The sequence below is a fragment of the Dipodomys merriami genome, unplaced genomic scaffold, assembly GCF_024711535.1.
Source record: "Dipodomys merriami isolate MVZ:Mamm:240054 unplaced genomic scaffold, mDipMer1.0.p SCAF_4, whole genome shotgun sequence".
NCBI classification, from domain to species: domain Eukaryota; kingdom Metazoa; phylum Chordata; class Mammalia; order Rodentia; family Heteromyidae; genus Dipodomys; species Dipodomys merriami.
Window position 1 is genome coordinate 42705695 of NW_027205603.1, and position 19831 is coordinate 42725525.

Consider the following 19831-nt stretch of genomic DNA (forward strand, 5'->3'; position numbering starts at 1 on the left):
CTTGAAAACATCCCCCACTCCCTCCAAGTTGAACACATATGCTCTAGAAGTTAAATGAAAAAACTAAGTAAATGAAACCTTGGGTAAATACTGTATAATAGTTAACCCTTTTCTGATCAAGCTTATGATCTCAGACTTTGAAGTACTTATATCTTCCAAGGTTAAGAGAAAGGTACATCGTCATGAAGAAAAGTAGGCAAGCACAGGCTATAGAGATGAAATGAATGTTGTTTAGTTTTCTGCAGACTGTAGCACAAGGATAAATCAGAGTTAGGCATTACACATGACAACATCAACAGAAGTCATCCAATGGAGGCCTCAGCCAGAAAAAAAAAAGAAATGGCTACTTATTATCTAAACAAAAATTAGATAATTTCAAATTTGCTGCAAGCATCTTTAAGCTTGAAATTACAAAAGAATAATGAAAATAACGATAGAGATACAAATCTAAAGCTTATAGTTATTTTTCCCTTAGAAATTAAGGTTTGCAATAATTAAGTCTTCTTTTAGAAAATATTTGCCAAAATACTTCCTAAAAACAAGCAAGACACTGTATTCGGCCACACCAATAAAAAAAAAAAATCTGCAAGTAATTTTTAAACACTAAACAAACACAAAAGAAATAAGGACCACAGAATCAATTTGGGTCACATTGTATCTATTTGTTCCTAAGAACATTATCACTGCCTGGTTGTCATGCTCCGTTCTCCCTTCAACAACGCACATCCAATCCACAAGCACACAGAATTCCAAGAACATTATCAAATATTAAGTCAGAGCACTTCTGAAACACACCTTGTAATTGTCCACAGCCTCTGCAGTTCAAATCAGAGCTCAGCAGGTCTCTTTATCTTCACCAGTGATGCAAATACAAATACCATACATCACTCTTCAAAACAAACCCAAACCCCCACAATTAGCAATAAATGCACTGCCTGAGAGATAAATCTCCTCTATTAACCCAAGCCCACATTATGTCTTGATGTAAACCTAAGCACATGCTGAGCACCCTGCCGCTCGACTCAGCTCCTCTATCGTTTGTTCCTAACGATAGCTGACAAACTAGCCACACAAATCCTTTTTTAGCTGCTGATCAGACAGATCCCCCTTTGACAATCCAGCATGGTGGAACACTCGAAAATTCCTCTTGCTTCTATTCTATCGCTTGCTCTAAAAACTGGTTTCCTTTTCATTGAGATAATAGCTTTTTCTGCAGTCACATGACACAGAAGCTACATTAGCAGAGCTTTATGATAATAGACTGAGTAAGCCTCTACTCCCCCCCCCCTGCTATTAAGGGGATGTCTTTTTCTCCTTCTCTCTCTTCCTCTTTTCTTTCTCTCTCTCTTTTTTCTCTCTCACACACACACACCTTAGTCTCTTACTCTCATATAAACACAACATGTACATGTAATGCACACATGCATACATATACTTCCAAAATCATATCCTTTTTAAATGCATAATAAGCAAAAAGGCAACCCTTAAAATGAAAATAGTATCTAAATCTGATGCTAAAAATAACTGCTCAAAACAAACGTTGTAATGCCCAGTGTTCCTTTCATTCGATACAGCACACTGACCTCGAACTCTCCTTACAAACAGCAAAACCAAGTGGGCCTGTCAGAAGGGAAAATCTATGCACCCCGTTCTCTCTTGAGCTTTGCCCACAGTGATATAAATCAGACAAATTTGGCATAATGAAGGCTTTGGAGACATTATAGCTACTCACATGCTGGGAACTAATTCCCTGTATTAGTAAAAACACATATAAACACACATTTAACACCAAAATATACTCTTATTACAATTAGATTCTCAACAAGTAATTTATAAATTGTGCTAAGGGAAAGAAAAACCCACTTCCATAACTAAAACAAAAACAGTTTTTAAAAAATCCCTTGATGGGTCAATTTGATTTCTTTCTGAAAAACAACTGACTCTCAAAACATGTAATAACACGGAGACTGCTCCAGAAATTTTTTTTATTAATGTCCCCAATAACAAGTGGAAACACTAGACAAAGAGACAGAAGATTACACTATCTGCCTATTTCATTAATATTTGGCTTACACATAATTGTGCATATTTATGATTCATGTACACATTGTATAATTAGTGCTATCCTTGTTTCATGTTAAAAGCTGTTTTTAATCCATTAACAAAGTGATTTTAGGAAGACATTTAAGGCAAGTACAAGTTGTCAAAGACACGGAGAAAAAGATGAGGGAAGGAGTTGCGCTGGAAGAACACCACACAACACAAGGGAAATGCATGTATATTATATGACGGAAAGACAGAATTTTAATCTCAAATCAACCAACTCACATTTCATATACTAGTCTCCTGAAGTAAAAAATGAAAACACAATAAATAGTTTTAATATTCACCTTTTTAGATTTAATCAGGGTATAATAGATATGTATGTATGTGTGTGTGTGTGTGTGTGTGTGTGTGTGTGTGTATTATTTCACATCTTTACCAGTAATGTTCCGTGTAATCATACTGTTGTGTAACTGACCTTCAGAGCCTTTTCATCTTGTAGAGCTGAAACTTTAGATCCTCATTTCCTCTCTCCCTAGCCCTTGGCAACTACCATTAGACTCTGTTTCTATAAATCTCACTACTTTAAGTAAACCTCATATATAGAAGTCATATGGCACCTGTCCTTTTGTGGGTAGATATTATAAAGAATAATCAAAACAAAGAGTTTCTCACAAAATCAATGTACATAAACTGCATTATTCATAAGTAAACCAAGCTAAAGCTATAAGCTTTAATACAGAAAAACCAGGAATTGCTATAGAAACTGCTAAACAGAAGTGAATACTATCACTATTACCTAAATCTTAACCACACACAAAAAAAACCTTGTGACTTCTCAGACTCAAAAGAAATCTGATAGTTCTAATTCCTAAACTCTGTTTAATTATATTAACCAGTTAAAAATAGGTAACTCTGATAGGATGGAGTAGATGTTTACTAATTCTCCTTAGTCATGAAGGGACCATGTCCATGCCGGAAGACAATTGTAAGAGCTAGGCACCTGAAATGATAGTCATCAGGATCATAGGTTTCCACAAGTGAGATAGTAATTATTTCAGATTAAGAAAACAAATTAAAATTTTTAAAATGGTAGCTCATGGCAACATTTCATAACAAAACACTAATGCACAATTTAGAATTTTGGAAGACAATGAAAATAAAGAATCTTCTGCCATAAGATAAGGAAACTGAGGTAAACTTGCAAACTTCCATAGACAGTGAGGTCACAGATATTCAAACACTAATACCACATGTCCTTTCTTAACCACATGGAGTTTCAGCAAATTTTCTCAGCCAGATATGGGTAACAGCAAAATGCTATGCATTTCTCTGATCAGATCAATCATAGTAAGAAAATGTCTCCTGCCAAACACATCTAAGTAAAATGTCTTGATCCAGATTCTGTGCTTACACTTCAAGATGAATCGCTGATAGCAAATCTGTCCCTCTGTCATGTTTTCTGCTGGCATGCACAAATTGGTAAAATTGCCTAACTTTCCTCCTGAATGTAGAAGGTGGCCACAACAGATTTAATCGTTTGCAATTTTAAGCTGTATTTTTTTTTTCCCACAAAGGCAAGAGTGTTTTTCAAGGGAATTAGATACGATAATTTGTAAAGTTGTTTCTAGCTATAACATTTATGATGCTGGTTATGCATAATCGAGGTTCATTTCTAAATTGAAAAATCTAGTAAGAATTCAATGTTTAAGCTTTATAACTGAGGCACAATTTATATACACAACACAGCTCTTAAGAGTCAAGTTCAAGATTAAATGAATGCAGTGATGGAATCAGGGTTCCTATGAAGATGAGTACACTCAGATTACTCTGTACAGTTCTCTGTGCCCTTCTCTAGCAATCTGCACTCCCTTCATAAGCCAACAGCTAAAATACGCTGGTTTTCTATTAGTAAAGATTTGTTTTGCTATTTTCTAGAAGTGAAAAAAAGTAGAATCATATGGTTAGTATTTGTTGTTCTGGCTTCTTTCTGAGATCCAGCATGTTCTTGTATGCTAAGTCTGTTCCTTTTTATCCCAAACAGTACTCCATTGTATGAATATGCCATAGTTTGTTAATCCATTCTTCTGCTGATGGACCTTTGAGCTATTTCCAACAGGGGGCTTGTAGCAAAGAGAATTCTAAAACAGGTCATCTAGATTCTCCTCTCCTTGGTACATACATCATGGTATAATCTGTAGGGCCAAACATATGACTGATTTTCACCCAAGTGATTAGTTTATGTCTCATGGAACAAAGGCTTTAAGTTGGAGAGGTAATAGATCTAGGTGGAGTTACCCACAGGCTTTATTTGTTAGAACTTTAGAGGGATTGGGCTTACCCCTTTGTCCCCAACTCAGAACTAATCCTGCTGTTTCTGCTATATGGTCAGAACACCTCTTTTTCCTTAAAAAGGTCATTATGTATCAACATGAAAAAATGCTTTTGAAGGGGCCACTTTGTAGGGAGAAAGAACACCGCCTTAGAATTCATACACTATGGGGCTAGGAAGGTGGCTGAGTGGTAGAGCACTTGCCTTGCATGTCTGAGGTCCTGGGTTCGATTCCTCAGCACCACATAAGCAAAAAGAAAAAAAAAGCCAGAAGTGGCGCTGTGGCTCAAGTGGTAGAGCACTAGCCTTGAGCTGAAGAGTTGAGGGACAGCACCCAGGCCCAGAGTTCAGGCCCCATGACCGGACCCCCCCCCAAAAAAAAAGAATTCATACACTGAATATATGATGCTTGAGTATATTACTTACCCTGATTTTTAGATCCTTATCTTTATGGACCTAACTACATTGTTATTGTGAAGAATTTAACAGTTATATGTAAAGCAACCAGCTCAATACCTACAAGACCATAATCAGTGATAGTTATTGCTAGTTTTTTTTTTTTTTAATTTGGTGCCAGTACAGTACTGGAGCTTTAATTCAGTGCCAAGTGCTGGCCTTTAGCTTTTTTCCTCAAGGCAGGAACTCTACCACTTGTACCACAGCTTTACTTCTGGCTTTTTGGTAGTTAACTGGAATTAGTCTCACTGACTTTCTTGCTCAGGCTGGCTTAGAATTGTGATCCTCAGATCTCAGCCTTCTGAGATCTAGGATTATAGGCATGAGCCATTGGCACCCAGCTTAAAATGTAACATATATTTAATCTGCAAATGTTTTCTCTACAAAGTAGACAAACTTTTCAGTCACTGATAACATTAACTAATACCTTCTTAACATTAAAAATGTGTTATATAGCTAAATACCACATTTTTGAAACTTAAAAGGAATTGAGCCCTTAACCTCTTTCATTAAGATGTGAGCCAGGGATGTGAGCCATGAAAAAAATTTTCAATATTCTACTTGCAGATATCATCCTACTAACATTAACTAGAGATTTCATTCTTTCCACGGGTAGAAAAATGAGCTTTAGAGAAGGCCCAACTGTACTCAGCTAGGACAGAGTGCTATTTTTTGGGTTATTTCCAATAAAAGGCTTATGCAAACAGCAGTGCATAAATGTCTATGATACTACTGCAGTAAATTATACCCGCACAAAAGAGGGCTGAGGAGAACCATGGATTGCAATCACTTTTAAATGTGACACTGCCAAGTTACCACTTCATGAAATGAAATAATACACAAATAGCATACTACATTTCCATCTTAGCATTTGTACTTCATCCAAGGATTTCAGAGGCTCCAAACTATAGCACCAGATTCTTCCCAATTAGTGCATATGTAAACACTTTTAAGAAAATCGCCTTTAAAAAGTGAATTTATTCTTCGAAATCCCTGGAGTACCACTAGGTTAAAATTGAAATTAAATGACCAGAATTTGAGAAAGCTAGTAATCTAACAGGACTTAAACTCTATACACGGTGGAGTTCCAAAGATGCTAAAGGTTCAGAGATGATTATATACCATGAGAATTTGATATATATATATAATCTAGCTTTCTAAGATTAGGATTATTATCTAATAAATCTCTGCCACTTTCTATGACCAAATAGAATTGTAAAATCCTAGGGCTAAAAAGAAGGTGAGAGCTGGAACAGTAGACATGCCTCCAGTGATAGAGTGCCAGCCATGAGGGAAAAAGAAGACAAAAGCCATTTAGTCCTAGGACACCCAAATCATCTACTGTAAATTCCCAGTCTTGGGTGACACTAAGGTCTCCAGGTCTCTGGTCAGACTTTTCAAATTTCTAGCTTTAGAATCAATCACTTGTCTATTAATTAAGGAGAAAACCTGAATTTTATTACAAAGTTAAGACTAACAGATGTGAGACTAGACCACATGGCGTCTGGTTTAAACTCAGCCTCATGCTTGTTAGGCAAGTGCTTTATCAACGAGCCAGGCCTCCAAATCCTCAGTAAGCATCTTTGAAATACACAGAAATCAAGGTGGCAAAACAGATACTAGAACTGCAACAGAACCTTGGACTCTTGGCTGATGGCTTTCCAGACTTTCAGACTTTAACACATGTGGATAAACAGAATTTACACTTTTGCCTTTGCTGTTTTCAGACTCCCCTAAGTATTTGCTTCTCCTAGACAAAGCCAACAGAAAGAGAGCGGCACACTTAGAAGCACAGAAGAGCCTGGATTGCCCCTCACAATATATCATAAAAGAATGCTACATGATATGAACATTAAGGCTCTTAGGCCTCTTCTTGATGACCTGTTTTAATGAAGATGAGACTGCAAATTTTCATTTATTTAAAAAACTGGACATATAAATAGAATCAAAGTTAGACCAAAAAGCTACTCTTTGTGAAGATGTTTTATTCTGAGGCAAATAACTATTCATCTATTTAAAATTTCCACAAGCACAAGAGGCACTTGTGATAAAAGGTGCTAAGGAATGTGTGTTTTACATTTGTCTATAGGACTGCATCTCTCACAGCATATCATTACTTCCTACGACGCTCAGCCAATTTTGACTCAACTTAAGTGTGACTTGTTAAATGCTTTCGAAGAAGGTTAATTTCATTCCCCTTCCCCTCACCTTTCTTTGCTTTCTCCTATTCTCTCCTTCCTCTCAAAATGTTGTTATGATTATTTACCCTTGTTAGGATGCGGACAGTAGTAATTGCAATCATAGGTGCAACAAAGAAAAAGGAGGGCAAATCAGAAGCAGAAGAACTCTTTCCTTAAAACCCTATAAATCATACCAATATCTTATAATAATGGAAAGCATTTTTGATACTTATTGGATGTCTTTCAGTTCTTTATTAGCTCTAATTTTTTCATTCAAACAAGTACTAATTCAACAGTCCTCTAATTGTGTGTAACACACTATGTCTCCAGGACAAAAACATTTGGTCTCCAGGGACCCATATCCAAAAAAGGCAAACAGAACAGCACGTGAAATTGATAAAATATGATCAGGAATGCCACAGCAGAAATGTGTCAGAAATGATCATTGAGCTAGGGAGACTTGTCAGGAAGCTCCCACAACAATACTGAGGAAGAATGGTAAGACAATATTCTCAAGCCCCCCAAAATGATGCTGGATTCTTATATATATCAAAACTTATAAATATCTAAACACAAGAGCTAAAACTTGCAAGAAAGCACATGAAAAACTGGGTACCTGTGGCTCTTATCTGTAATCCTAGTTGACATCTGAGGATTGAGGTTCATAGCCAGCCCAGGCAAACCAGTCATGACCGACTATCTCTAACTAACCAGTAAAGAGCAGGACTGGAGAAGTGCCTCAAGTAGTAGTGCACCAGCTGTGACTGAAAAGGCTGAGTTCAAGCCCTAGCACAGACATAGACAGACCACACATACATACACACACACACACACACACACACACACACACACACACACACACACACCACACACGCATGCACACAACACAACACACACATACCCACACAATATACACACAACACATACACACACAACACACAGATGCACACACACACATGCACACATACACACGCACACACACGTACACACAAACAAGAGGGAGGAAAAGAGGGGAGAAAAGAGAGAAAGAGAAAGGGGGGATAAAAAAGCACCAACCATTTTCTCCTTTCTGTGATGGAAGATTCTAGTAACACAGAAGAGAATAGATTCTGAAAATAGGGGAGGGAAAAGAACCAGAAACTAAGAAGAAGGTGGAGCCAGGCACCAGTGGTTCACATTTGTAATCCTACCTACTCAGGAGGTTGAAATCTATGGACAGTTCAAAACCAGCCTATGCAGGAAAATCCATGAGACTCTTATCTCCAGTAAACTACTCAGAAAAAAGGCTGGTAGTGGCACTGTGGCTCAAGTAGTATAACTCTAACCTTGAGTACACAGAGGCTCAGGGACAGTTCCCAGGCTTTGAGTTCAAGCCCCCCAAACAAAAAACAAAACAGAGAGAGAGAGAGAGAGAGAGAGAGAGAGAGAGAGAGAGAGAGAGAGAGAGAGAGAGAGAGAGGGAGGGAGGGAGAGAGAGAGAGAGAGAGAGGGAGGGAGGGAGGGAGGGAGGGAGGGAGGGAGGGAGGGAGGGAGGAAAAGAAGGAGGGAAAGAAGGAGGGAAAGAAGGAGGGAAAGAGGGAGGGAGAAAGAGAAAAATATTGCCTGAAACTAGGGAGAAACAAAGCTTTGAACCAAGAGTGTGCAAGGTACTCACTGTCAAGGGCCTGGCCCCCTAGCTCTACAGGCTGACTGCTGAAGGAAATAGTCTTTCTCCTACCTAACCAGACCAAAAGCAGGTGATTTCTAAGCTCTCTTGCATCCCACAAAGAGATGTGTATACTCTAAACACACACACACACACACACACACACACACACACACACAAATAACACACAAACCACTAAACTTCATTTTTGTTTTTATATGTTTATCTTTGTTGAAGTCTGGGTTTGACTGTTTTGACTTTTTTATTATATTATATATTATATTAATTTCTTCTGCATACCTGATACAGGCTGTTTATTTTTGAGTTGTTACTTTAGTATTGACCATTTACACTCTCCCATTTGTTTTTATTTTTTAGGTCATTGGGCTTGAACTTAGGGGCTGGGGGCTGTCCCTGAGCTCTTTTGTTAAGGTTAGCACTCTACTACTTTGAGCCAAAAGTCCACTTCCATTCTTCTGGTGGTTAAATGGAGATAAGAGTCTCACAGACTTTCCTGCCCAGTCTTCCTCAAAAACCAACAACAGAATGGGCACTGATGGCTCAAACCTGTAATCCTAGCTCTGCAGGAAGATGAGCTCTGAGGATCCTGACTTGAAGCAACCTTGGCAGACAAATCCTATTTGTCTTATTGAGCACTTATCTCCAGCAAAAAAAAAAAAAAAAAGAAAGAAAAAAAGAAAAAAGAAAAAAAAAACTGGGTGTGGAGGTGTGGCTCAAATGGTAGACCAATAGTCTCCAGTGAAAAAAAATACGGAAGAGCAAAAGCCCTTGAGTTCTAGTCTGAATACCAGAAAAATAAATTTTTTACAAAGGAGCCAAAAACATACAATGAAGAAAAGAGAAAAGCCTTTTCAAAAAGCAGTAATAGCAAAACTGACTACCTACATACAGCAGACTGAAATGATCTCCATCTCTAATTCTGTACAAAAGTCAACTTCAAATATTTTCAAAATGAAAGAATTCAAAGTAAGACCTGAGACTTGAACTCTACAATAGGAAAACACAGGAAAAATTTGGAAGTTTATGCACAACCAATTATTTTCTGAATAGGTCTCCAATTGCCCAGAAACAGAAATTGACAAGTGAGACTACATAAAATTAAAGTTTCTGTAGCCAGGCACCTATGGCTTATACCTGTAATCCTTGCCACTCAGTAGGCTGAGATCTGAAGATTTCAGTTCAAAGTCAGGCTGAGTGGCAAAGTCTATGAGTCTCATATACAATTAACCAACAAAAAGGTGGAGTTGTGGCTCAAGTGGTAGAATGCTACCCTGAGCCAAAAAAAAAAAAACCAACTCTGGGACAGCACCAGGCCTTGAGTTCAAAACTTTTTTTTTTTTTTTTTGGGGGGGGTACAGTTGTGAGGCCTGAACTCTGGGCCTGGGCGCTGTCCCTCAGCTCTTCAGCTCAAGGCTAGCGCTCTACCACTTGAGCCACAGTGCCACTTCGGGCTTTTTTTTTCTTTTTGCTTATGTGGTGCTGAGGAATCGAACCCAGGGCCTCAGGCATGCAAGGCAAGCACTCTACCACTGAGCCACCTTCCCAGCCCGAGTTCAAAGCTTTTATACAAAGTTTCTGCACAGGAAAGTAAACAATAACCAGAACCAAGAGACAGCCCTTGGAACAGAAAAAAAAAAAAAAAAAAAACTTTGCCAGCTATTTAACATATAAAGTATTAATAACTAGAATACAAAGATCTAAAAAATTAAACAATAAAAGATTAATCCAATTAACAAACGGCCAAATGAGCAGAACTGATGGTCTCAAAAGAAGAAATACAAATGGCTGATAGATACATCAAGGAATTTTCAACCCCTCAGCCATAAATAAAATGCAAATCAAAACTACATGAAGATTCCATCTCACCCCAGTTAGAATGCCACCCATCAAGAAAACACAATATATTGGGATATGATGAATTAATCACGTCTCTAGACATTCACACAGTGAGAGGAAAGGAGGATATTCATAGGAGTAGATAACAAAGGCATATGATCATATAGGATATTTTTTTAAATGAACTCCAAGAAATGGAAACAGATAAGTTTTTTGTTGTTGCTGCTGCTTTTTGTTGTTGTTGTTGTTTTCTCCCCTTTTGTCTTGTTAGTTTATTTGTCTTAGAGAGGGTAAGGGGTGGGGCGCAGAAAAGGTGGGACAACGGGTGAACAAATACAGCAGTAGTACTCACTAGACATGTTGAAAATGAACTACACACCTTGTGGGTGGAGATGGGAGGGAAAACCTGGGAGAGTGGGAGGACTGCCAGGGAAGGGGTAACACTGTGCATAAAGAAATGTACGCATTGCATGGCTTATGTAACTGTAACCCCTCTGCACAGTTCCTTGACAATAACAATAAAATATACCTTTTAAAAAGAAAACAAATGATGGCAAGAATTTGGGAGTAGAGGGAGGGAAGGGAGGAAGCCTCATACTGTTGGTGGGGATGTTAACTAGTGCAACCACTACCAACATCAGTATGGAGGTTCCTCAAAAAACTGAAAATACTAGCTGCTCAGGAAGCTAATATCTGAGGACTGTAATACAAAACTAGCCCAGGCAGAAAAGGCAGACTCCAGTTAACCAGCAAAAAGCAAGAAATGAAGGTGGGGTTCAGGTGATTAAGTGTCGGCCTTCAATGAAAAAGCCAAGTCAGAACATGAGACCCTGAGTTCAAGCTCCATCAGAAAAAGGAGGAAAAAAGCCTAAAAACAGACGTACCTTATAACCTCATCATATCACATTGGGTATATATACCTGGAAAAGTATGCAAGAAAGTTATTTGCATACTCATGTTCATAACAGCAAAACTGTGGAATGTGCTGAGGTGTTCAACCACAGATGAAGAGATAAGGTATAATACATGAAAGTAGTGGAACATTATACAGTAATAAAGACAAACACAATCATGACATTTCCAGGAAAGTGGATGGATGGAGAACATCATACTAAATGAGGCAACCCATGCTTAAAAAGTCAAATATTGTATGCTTTTGTTCAAGTATAGAACCTAGACTTGAAATTCATGAACATATATATGTATATATACGCACATTTATGTTCACACATACATGTTCACACGTATATATGTATATACACACATATGAATTATACATAGATATACACACATATACACTTAGAAAGTGATTCTAACTATAGGGAGATGAGGGAAAGAAGAGAGGGGAAAAGATACAGGGTGAATAATTTCAAAATACATTGTATGAAGATGAAGGAATCCTAGTGAAAGTTGCTGATCAATACAGTTTATGGGGCAGGGCAAGGGAAAGCAGTAAGGAGGCATTTTATTGAAATATAATATATGCATGACAAAAATACCATGACAGATCCTCTTTCTACAATTAATACACGATAAAAAATGAATGCTATGAAAGTAAAAGACTCTCTTGGGTAGGTGGGTAGTACTGGGAGGGGAAGTAGCTGAGATTATGAATATGAGCCATCACACCTGACTCTATTTTTATCATATTTTTAAAAAGTATAACATGTATATTGTTTAGTTAGAACATGTCAAAAATGTCCTCTTACCCAGAACTTTGTATTTTCAACATTCTTACTGACTCAATGAAAGTGTTCTTTGTCAGCTCCCCAAATGCTTGAACTCAAGGCCTAGGCACTGTCTTTCAGCTTTTTAACTCAAGGTTAGTGCTCTACCACTATGAGACACAGCCTCACTTTTGGATTTCTAGTAGTTAATTCAAGATAAGAGTCTCACAGACTTTCCTGAAATTGCGGTCTTCATCCTGAGTAGCTAGGATTACAAATGTGAGCTACCAGCACCCAACTGAGAGTATAAAATTTGATTAACAAGAAAGAAATAAAAAATATCTGTCTTTGGACCTCAGGTAGGCTGGTGATTACCTGAGGCCTCTAAGAAGAGAGGCCAAAAGGCAATATACATACTATAGCTCTGGAATAATTATACTGTTACAGCTACCTGTTGAGTGCCCAGGATTCAAGTGTGCTTCACCTCAATTTATCAGTAGAAATCCTCCAGAATGTCAAAGTATTTTCTACCAAACATACAAACAGAAGATCAGAACCATGTATTAAAACTAAGTAAAAAGATTTTTTTTTCCATTTTGGAAGTCAGAAATCAAAGATTTAGAAAGAAACATTTGCCACAAGCCAATAGCTGTGATTCTAAATATATTTCTATCTTACTGTTTCATAAAGTTATAGCATGATGTTAATTCACAGATAAAAAATATGTAGACAGAAAATGAGCCTCTGGCTCCCAAGGCCAGGCCCCATTGTGGAATCATCATGCTCTACACATGCATGACACATATGCTGTAGGTTTCTGCCTCTTGAAATGCAAGCTGGCTTTGGAGCCTATATGTAGCCTCTCAGTTCTCCAGAATACAGCAGTCCAGGCCATGTACAGTATAATCAATGAGTTGGCATTATAGCAGAATCATGCTTGCCATGTGATCTAAGGATGAGAGTGAGACAGGATCAGTGTGGCAGCAAATAGAGAAAAAGACTCAGCAGAACTCTGCAAATGGGAAAAGGACGACATCAAGCACACCAGATATTGCAACTGGAAGCACAATGTGCTGATGTGAAGCAGCTACTTTTCTCTTCTGAGCCTGCTTTAGACATGAATAAAGATCCAGCCAAGTCCTCAGTGATGCAATCAAGTCCATGGTTCTTTACTTACAGAGCTTTTGTCCTTGATAGGACTAAAGAACTGAGGAGTCTTATTAGTAAAATGGTTTGCTAGCAAAGAAAACCTTGTTCAGCCAGACAGGAAGGTTTCCAGATTGGCCAGCTACTTCTCACTCGTCTTTCCAGTTTTGCTGCTTCCTCATAGGTTTCCACTCATACTACATCCCAACACATCCTAGAGACCAGCAGGTAGACTAAGGGGCTGCTGAGGACTAAGTGACAGAATTTTTTTTTCAGACACAGGTTCTAAAGCTGCCTACCACTTCTGGTAAGTGAATACTGTTCAGAATGGAGAGCAAAGTAGGGCTTTTTCACTGGTGACCATGGAAGACTCAAGACCACAACAACCTTATTTAACCAGTCAAATCATATTGTTTTAATTGCATTCCCCTCTTAAACATGTCCAACTTCATTAGACATCACTCCCATTCTTTATAATAAGTCATCCTTCTCAGATTACATCGGATTTAAAAGTATTTACCAGACTAGAAAGAAAAAAGTAATAAACATTACTTTGTAATTCTTCTATGTTTAGTGCTAACTAGGTGCCAGGTAGCTATGACAACAGTCAAAGGAAGTTGACAGTACTATTACTCCCAAATTTCTGAGACAGAGAAGGCAAGCCAAGCTGATAAAGGTTAATGATTTGAACTCATGCACTGTGATGCCAGAGTCTGTCTCTGAGCCACTACAAGATAAGAACAGAGATGATCATGCACAGAGATCTATCTAGAAAACAGGAAGTAAGCCAGCTGTGTACTTTGCATGTGGCATCTTACTGGTTCTTCCAAATGAAAGCAATTTCCCCTTTTAGAGATGAAAACACTGAAGCTCAATGAGATTAAGTAATTTACCCAAGGCTATCCAACAATTGTGCAAAGCACGATTATTTATTGTATGACAAGGGTACAAGACACTCTGGCATACACTACTTCTAATCCTCCTGGCATAGGTCTGATTTATTTCACTTGAGTCTTGGAGAGTAATTTGGTTGGTTTCATTGGGGTCAAATTAGTAGAACAGAAATTCACACTCAGACCATCTAAATCCTAAAATTTGTGGCTTTTCCCTTCAGGTACTAATTTGCTACACTGTTGCAGAAAGATGACTAAGCTCCATTTAATAAACTACATGAGAAAAACACAACATTCAAATCACTTCATTTTCCATTATTGATTGAGGTCCTTCCTATATGTGAGATACTAATCTAAGCTGATCTAGAAACCAAATAGATACAAAATCTTTGTCCTCCTGACCTAACAATCTCGATACAGTAGCCCTAAGGTAAAAAAGCATCATGTAAGCCTGCACCAGTGGCTCATCCCTGTAATCCTACCTACCTACTCAGGAGGCTGAGATCTGAGGATCATAGTTCAAAGCCAGGCAGGACAGGAAAGTGTGTAGACTCTTATCTCCAATAAACTATACAGAAGAAGCCTGAAGTGATGCTGTGGCTCAAGTAGTAGAGTGCTACCCTTGAGCACAAAGAGGCTCAGGGACAGTGTCGAAGGCCCTGAGTTCAAGCCCAAGGACTGGCCAGTGCGGGGAGAGGGGGAAGCAGCATGTAGGAGTATTAGCATAGTTACTTGACAGCCCAAACTGGCCCCTCACCTTTAATCTGATCCCAGTCAGAATACTTTCAGCGTTGTCTTTTGGTTCCAGTGACAGTGTACTATTGATGATTTCCCCCTGACCTTTGGTTAGACTATCCCTTCCCTGCTACCACTAAACCCATCCCCAACCATGGCATTTACTTTTTCTTCTTAACCACAATGGCACTCTCTGAAATATTACCTGATGATACAGTTTCAAATGATCCTATCTATGTAAATGAGACCTAATTTATACCTTAATACTTCTAGCTTCAGGCTATCATCTTAGCTCTCTTGCCTACTCTCTCTCTCTCTCTCTCTCTGTGTGTGTGTGTGTGTGTGTGTGTGTGTGTGTGTGTGTGTGTGTGTGTGTGTGTGTGTGTGTGTGTGTGTGTCTGTCTGTCTGTCTGTCTGTCTGTCTGTCATGAGCACATGCCATTACTAGGAACCGAACCCAGGGCTCTGTTTTTCATGTAGGCGCTCCCAGCTACCTTTGAACTCAAAATCTTCCTGCCTCTGCCTCCCTAGTAGCTAGGGGTTAAGATATGCTCACCAAGCCCAGCTTTCACTGACTACTTTCAACCTCTCACAAACCTCTATTTCTCCCTAGATGGATACAAAACAGGATTCCTCTTCATCTTATTGAGCCCATCTTCCCACCCCTAGCTGCTACTTCTAATTTCAACAGTGCTCAGCAGATTTTCTTTTGATAGGGGTGGGGATTTAGCTCAGTGGAAGAACACTTATCTGTCAAGTACAAGGCCCTGAGTGCAGTCCTTTGCTTTGCAATAATTAATTAATAAATAAATTTTCTTATTAACTCTTTTATCTCTCAATCCTCAAACACAACTTTCTCTTTAGAGTCTTCTTTTGGATCTTTACGGTCAGTTTAGATTCTCTAATTCCTCTGTAGTTACCAGAATTTCATTTCTCTTCTGTAGCCCCTCTATAATTTTAGCCTATGTCAAGTTTCTCCCTTAACTCATTTTATCTTATAATGAGTAGCAAATTATTGTCACAATTATTGTCAAGTTTAACATAGGGATGGAAATTACCTATAGTACAGATTTGAAGGTAAGATGCAATATTACAGCAATAAGCTATCAGAGTTCTTAACACATATGATACAATTAATGTCATTTCTGTTTCTTATTCTCACTCTGCAGAATCAAACATGTTATCTGGCACTTAGAGGCCTGTGCAATCTACTACCTACTTTTCGGCTATGTCCCCCACACTCTCCTAGTTGTGTGGTCTGAGTTCTGGCTAAATTGGAGCAGAGTTCCTTAACTTGTCCTGACTTTCTACCCCTTCCATTCTGATGACTTTTCCCCATCTAAATCTTACTGATTGCTATGACTGCTTCCTTGTGTGTGGGGGAGGGAAGGGGGAGGAGAAAACACCTCTTTTTGTCTCCCTAGTCCTCAGTGAACTGTGGCAGCATCCTTCCCCCAATGTATAGACTGCCTGACAATATATCAGAAATAAAGACACAGAAGTGAAAATGACTCTATTTTAAATTCATCCTCATCATTACTATCTTTGTACTTATTTTACCCTAGGTATATTTTTCACCCAGAAGTGGACAAATATGATGACTGTAAACTCACTGCTGTCCGTTTTATTACTTATTTTTGAATTCCCTATGTCAAATATTATATAGCTTATTATGATACTTTGGTATATATATAATTAAACTTGATGGTAGACATAATACTTTTCTTTGATTTCAATAATGTTTTATTCCAGACAATCTGAAAGGATTTCAAAGGGAAAATTAACTACTATTAAAAAGAGAAAAAGGACTATTATTTGCAAAATATTAGATGAAGAAATAATTATACAGCAATTTTATGCCTAAAATTTTACTGTGATTTAAATATATAAAACTAGGAACACAATTTAGTCTTAGACACTGATCTCCAAACTTAGAATCTAAAGAACACACCATAGTAAAGACTAAAGATTAAACAAGTCAATGAATCTTTCAACCCTCATACTGCTCACTTTTATTAAACTTTTTTTTTTTGGGGGGGGGGAGGGTCCGGTCGTGGGGCCAAACTCTGGGCCTTGGCGCTGTCCCTCAGCTCTTCAGCTCAAGGCTAGCGCTCTACCACTCGAGCCACAGCGCCACTTCCGGCTTTTTTCTTTTTTGCTTATGTGGTGCTGAGGAATCGACCCAGGGCCTCAGGCATGCAAGGCAAGCGCTCTACCACTGAGCCACCTCCCCAGCCTTTTTATTAAAGTTTTAAAGTCTTGTGATTGGGAATCACCATAACATGTGCCAACAGAAATGAGTAGGAATAATCTACTATACTAGGTTCCCGGCCAGTGTTACACAAGGCTTAGTAATTACAAGGGCGAGTCAAGAAAGTGTGAAAATGATGTGACCAAAAACATCTGCCTCCTCTAAGGCATTCTTTCCTACACAATACCTTGACCAGAAGATGAAGTTAGAATCATCAACCTCCTGAACAAATTATTGAACATAAAGCCAAATAAAAGTCAATTACTCACTAATGTAGACATTATAAATATATGCTCAGAGGGTAGAAATAGTCAACATCTCCAAAGTATTACTTCCTAGACCTAGGACTTAAAAATGAGACTTATGACTTACAAAGAAGTTAAGAGAGTTGAAAAGGGTGGAGATGAAGGGCATAGGCACTATGTTTGGTGATTAAGTATTATAGTTTAATGTAATAGTTTCACTGTTCAACTTTTAATGTTAAACACTAGAATTACACAATCAATTAATTACATATTACATAAGAAACAACTAAGAAATTATGTAGGAAATTGTAATTTCTTAGTTGGATATTAGTACACTAGATGGGTATTAGTACACCATACCCATCATGTACTAATATCCATCATTTGCTTTTGGCATACTTTTTAAAAAGATACTAAAGTCTGTCAATTTTTTTTTTTCACTTTCATTCCTTTGCTGTTGTTGTTGTTGCTGTTGTAGGGCTTAAACTCAGTGCCTGGACACTCTCCCTAAGCCTTTTTTTGCTCAAGGCTAGCACTCTACCACTTAAGCCACAGCACCACCATAGTGGTTTATTCGAGATAAAGAGTCTCATGGGGATTTTTCTGCTTGGGATGGCTTTGAACAGTGATCCTTAGATCTCAGCCTCCTGAATAGCTAGGATTACAGGTATAAGCCACCAGTGCTCTGCAATTTTTTTCACTTTTAATGGGAAATCTATTCCTTCAGATACAGACTTTTAAATAAAGCCCAGAGTTAAAAATGATTAACAAGGAGCTTTGTAAAAAAGTAAAGAATTACTGTGATGACTGGAATATGAACTGGAGAGTGAACAGCATAAACATTTTACCAGGAAATACCATACTAATTGGGATCCTATGAGAGGTGATAATAAAGATAAAACAATAGTACATTACATGAAAGGTAAAACCTTCCTTACATGACAATATGCTTTTACAGGAAAAAAATGACAAAACTGTCTCATTTTTTCCAGATGAGGACAAAGTTAGAATATGACAAATAATGAGTATGACAGCAAAACACCAAAGAGAAGCCTAAGTATTCCTTTAGTAAAAAATGTAAAGTCAAGTTAAAAATTTTATATTTTAGTAAATATACCAGATATATGAAATAAACATAGTAAATGAAATTGTTAGCACCTCACATTTATATACATTCTAAATATCAGAGCTTAAAATTAATTTTAATGATAGCCAAATTTTGAGTGTTTTAGTAATTGAAGACTATTGTGAAACACTTTGTTAACAACCCTATGATGAAGATACTTATATTATGACCTATTTTACAGTAGTGTCAGAGGTTTGTTTCAAATCCTCAGTCTGACTTGGTTCTCTAAACAATAAATTATGTACGGTATTAACTTTCTTATAACTTTAAAGCTTAAGTGCATACCAGAAGTAATTAATATGTCCAGTCCCCAGGTGCAGGAGTTACCATATGGAATTTAAAAACCAATACATGTTCAAGTTCTTTCACATGGAGAAAAGAAAACTAGGCAAAGTGGTGATAATTGGTTCTTAACATAGGAAAAGGAAAGCAGGGATATTCTCAAATTGCAGTCCCTTGAACACAGCCCCAATTAGGGCATGTCTAGACCTGCTGTAGAAGGGATACAAGGAGGAAAAGCAGGCTGGGAAGCTATTGTTTAATGTAAGAGTTTCATTTTGGGAAGATGAAAATAGTTCTAGGGATGGATGGTGATAACAGTTACGGAACAACAAGAATGTACCTACCACCACCAAATTGTACAACTGAGTTGTGTGTGTGTGGTGGTCAAACTGAACAACTTTTTCATTTGAATAACATATTTATGATGATTCCTCTATGTGATATATAGAGTAGTACACATTCATTTATCACAAAATAAATTTAGAATGCCACCTCTACTCTTCTATAACCATAATGCTTCTTAGTGTTTTCTTCACCTCTGATCTCTTTCTCTCCATTTCCTAAACTCTCTTTATGAACCAATCTGCATAAAATGTCACTTGGGAATTGGTATTTGCCACGCCTAAAATTTAAATATTTGATGTCAGGCACAAGCTGTAGAATAGAATGAAAAATCTCAGAGCCTGGAGGAAAAAGTCAAGCTAGAGCTTGAGACAGTTTAAGCTCCAATAGCAGCATGAGAGAGAAATAGAGAGAGAGAGAGAGAGAGAGAGAGAGAGAGAGAGAGAGAGAGAGAGAGAGAGAGAGAGAGAGAGAGAGAGATGAAATTTGTACAATTTGAACTTACCTGTTGAACATTTTTCTGAGTTTGTGATTTAAACCACTATTTAATCTCTGTCCTCAATGCCTTAATATACAAAGCCCAACTCTCCTAATTAGCAATGCTACCCAGCTCTCATTATTCTCTCCATGC

At 37.9% G+C, this 19831-nt stretch overlaps 1 protein-coding gene across 11 annotated transcripts in view; it reads right to left on the reverse strand.

Moving 5' to 3' along the window:
- Positions 1–19831, reverse strand: part of Ncoa2 (nuclear receptor coactivator 2) — a 255599-nt gene that overhangs the window by 115805 nt on the left and 119963 nt on the right. The window contains exon 1 of one of the 11 annotated variants that reach the window (XM_069990903.1): positions 796–1226. The exons of the other annotated variants lie outside the window; for them this stretch is intronic. The gene's annotated coding sequence lies outside the window, so the exon portion shown is untranslated. Of the gene's footprint in view, positions 1–795; positions 1227–19831 lie in introns of those variants that run through there. 11 annotated transcript variants of the gene reach the window in all.